The sequence below is a fragment of the Oncorhynchus clarkii genome, chromosome 25 (assembly GCF_045791955.1).
Source record: "Oncorhynchus clarkii lewisi isolate Uvic-CL-2024 chromosome 25, UVic_Ocla_1.0, whole genome shotgun sequence".
Lineage (NCBI taxonomy): Eukaryota > Metazoa > Chordata > Actinopteri > Salmoniformes > Salmonidae > Oncorhynchus > Oncorhynchus clarkii.
The window spans coordinates 18,626,486-18,630,331 of record NC_092171.1 but is presented as its reverse complement, the minus strand read 5'-3'; positions in this window follow the sequence as shown (position 1 = coordinate 18,630,331).

Below are 3,846 nucleotides of genomic sequence, written 5' to 3'. Positions count from 1 at the left end.
AGTAGCCAGGTGGAAAGCATGGCCAGCAGTAGAAAAATGCTTATTGAAATTTTCAATTATGGTGGATTTATCAGTGGTGACAGTGTTTCCTATCTTCAGTGCAGTGGGCAGCTGGGAGGAGGTGTTCTTATTCTCCATGGACTTTACAGTGTCCCAGAACTTTTTTGAGTTAGTGTTGCAAGAAGCAAATTTCTGCTTGAAAAAGCTAGCCTTGGCTTTTCTAACTGCCTGTGTATAATGGTTTCTAGCTTCCCTGAACAGCTGCATATCACGGGGGCTGTTCGATGCTAATGCAGAACGCCATAGGATGTTTTTGTGTTGGTTAAGGGCAGTCAGGTCTGGGGAGAACCAAGGGCTATATCTGTTCCTGGTTCTAAATTTCTTGAATGGGGCATGTTTATTTAAGATGGTTAGGAAGGCATTTTTAAAAAATATCCAGGCATCCTCTACTGACGGGATGAGGTCAATATCCTTCCAGGATACCCCGGCCAGGTCGATTAGAAAGGCCTGCTCGCTGAAGTGTTTCAGGGAGCGTTTTACAGTGATGAGAGGAGGTCGTTTGACCGCTGACCCATTACGGATGCAGGCAATGAGGCAGTGATCGCTGAGATCTTGGTTGAAGACAGCAGAGGTGTATTTAGAGGGGAAGTTGGTTAGGATGATATCTATGAGGGTGCCCGTGTTTAAGGCTTTGGGGAGGTACCTGGTAGGTTCATTGATAATTTGTGTGAGATTGAGGGCATCAAGTTTAGATTGTAGGATGGCTGGGGTGTTAAGCATGTTCCAGTTTAGGTCGCCTAGCAGCACGAGCTCTGAAGATAGATGGGGGGCAATCAGTTCACATATGGTGTCCAGAGCACAGCTGGGGGCAGAGGGTGGTCTATAGCAGGCGGCAACGGTGAGAGACTTGTTTTTAGAGAGGTGGATTTTTAAAAGTAGAAGTTCAAATTGTTTGGGTACAGACCTGGATAGTAGGACAGAACTCTGCAGGCTATCTTTGCAGTAGATTGCAACACCGCCCCCTTTGGCAGTTCTATCTTGTCTGAAAATGTTGTAGTTTGGAATTAAAATGTCTGAATTTTTGGTGGTCTTCCTAAGCCAGGATTCAGACACAGCTAGAACATCCGGGTTGGCAGAGTGTGCTAAAGCAGTGAATAGAACAAACTTAGGGAGGAGGCTTCTAATGTTAACATGCATGAAACCAAGGCTATTACGGTTACAGAAGTCGTCAAAAGAGAGCGCCTGGGGAATAGGAGTGGAGCTAGGCACTGCAGGGCCTGGATTCACCTCTACATCGCCAGAGGAACATAGGAGGAGTAGAATAAGGGTGCGGCTAAAAGCAATAAGAATTGGTCGTCTAGAACGTCTGGAACAGAGAGTAAAAGGAGGTTTCTGGGGGCGATAAAATAGCATCAAGGTATAATGTACAGACAAAGGTAAGGTAGGATGTGAATACAGTGGAGGTAAACCTAGGTATTGAGTGATGAAGAGAGAGATATTGTCTCTAGAAACATCATTGAAACCAGGAGATGTCATTGCATGTGTGGGTGGTGGAACTAATAGGTTGGATAAGGTATAGTGAGCAGGACTAGAGGCTCTACAGTGAAATAAGCCAATAAACACTAACCAGAACAGCAATGGACAAGACATATTGACATTAAGGAGAGGCATGCTTAGTCGAGTGATCAAAATGGTCCAGTGAGTGGAGAGGTTGGTTGAGGGTCACGGCGATTTAGACAGCTAGCCAGGCCAACCGGTAGCAAGCTAGCATAGGATGGAGTCTGTTGTTAGCCACCTCTTGCGTTCGGTCAGTAGATTAGTGGGGTTCCGTGTGGTAGAGGGGATTAATCCAAATCACACAACAACAACAAAAATAAGAACAATAGATATAGTTATAGAGGCCCGAGAAGAAAACATAATAATAATAAAAATAAATAAATTGTCCGATTGTCTATTCAGATAGCAGCCGGTAAGACAGCTAGCGGTTAGCGGGCCGCAGATGGGCGTTCAGGTAACGTCGCGACAGAGGAGCCAGCCGGATCTCATTCAGGTAGATAACGTCGGCAGTCCAGTTGTGAAGGCCCGGTGGGGCTCCGCGTAGGCAGTGAAACGGGTCCGGATAGGTGACTGTAGCCCAGGAGTGAATGATGGAACTCAGGAGTGATTGACGGAGCTGGCTAGCACCGGAACAATCGATGTTTGCTCCGGAATCGACGAAAGCCGACTGTCACACGGATAGCAGCTAGCTAGCTGTGAGATCCGGGTATGAATGTCCAGAGAGCAGTTGAAATCCAGGGACATGGAGAGAAAAATTGGTCCGGTATGTTCCGTTCCGAGCCGCGCTGCGCCGTACAAAACTGGCGATAGATTTTCGATAGATTTTCGAGCTAAAGGATAGCTGATGACCACAAACCGTGGTTAGCTGAATACTAACGATTTGCCAGTAAAGAAGCTAACTAGCTTCTGATTAGCTTCTGGATTAGCTTCTGGGCTAGCTCCTGGCTAGCTTCTGGCTAGTTTCTGGCTAGCTTCTTGGAGTTTCTGGCTAGTTTCTGGCTAGCTTCTTGGAGTTTCTGGCTAGCTTCTTGGAGGATTACAGATCTGAGGTAAATAATACTTTTTTATAAATATAAATTGGTGAGGCTGGTTGCAGGAGAGTGTTTAGAAGATGAGTTGATGGAAAATAAAAATAAAATGTATGTGAAAAAAAGTTGTAAATATATATATACAGGACATGACAAGACGAGGACAAAAGACGTCTGAACTGCTATGCGATCTCTGCAGCACTCCACCAATCAGGCCTTTATGGTAGCATGGCCAGACGGAAGGCACTCCTAAGTAAAAGGCACATGGCAATCCGCTTGGAGTTCGCCAAAATGCACCTAAAGGACTCTCAGACCATTAGAAACAAGATTCTCTGGTCTGATGAAACTAAGATTGAACTCTTTGGCCTGAATGTCAAGCGTTACACCTGGAGGAAACCTGGCACCCTCCCTACAGTGAAGCATGGTGGTGGCAGCATCATGCTAAGCAGAGTTTTTTCAGCTGCAGGGACTGGGAGACTAGTCACGATCGACGTAAAGATAAACGAAGCAAAGTACAGAGAGATCCTTGATGAAAACCTTCTCCAGAGCGCATAGGACCTCAGACTGGGGCGAAGGTTCACCTTCCAACAGGACAACGACAATGCAGGAGTGGCTTCGGGACAAGTCTCTGAATTTCCTTGAGTGGCCCAGCCAGAGCCGGGACTTGAACCCGATCAAACAACTCTGGAGAGACCTGAAAATAGCTTTGCATCAAACCTGACAGCACTTGAGAGGATCTGCAGAGAAGAATGGGAGAAACTCCCCAAATACAGGTGTTCCAAGCTTGTAGTGTCATACCCAAGAAGACTCGGGCTGTAATCACTGTCAAAGGTGCTTCAACAAAGTACTGAGTAAAGGGTCTGAATACTTTTGTAAATGTGATATTTCAGTCTTTTAGCTTTGTTATTATGGGGTGTTGTGTGTAGATTGATGAGGGAAAAAGACAATTGAATGAATTTTAGAATAAGGCTGTAATGTAACAAAATGTGGAAAAGGTCAAGGGGTCTGAAAACTTTCCGAATGCACCATTTGCTGATGCTTCAACCATATACACATCAGCAACCACAGCTAATGAAGTCACTGCCGTCGGTTTTGGAATGGGTGGCCTGTAATAAACTGGTCCTGAACATCTCTGAATTTGGTAATGACTGGTGTGGCTGTTTAACAACTTGAAGTGACTAAATTACTTGATGTTACCTTAGATTGTAAACTGTCATGGTAAAAACATATAGATTCAGTGGTTGTAAAGATGGAGAGGTCT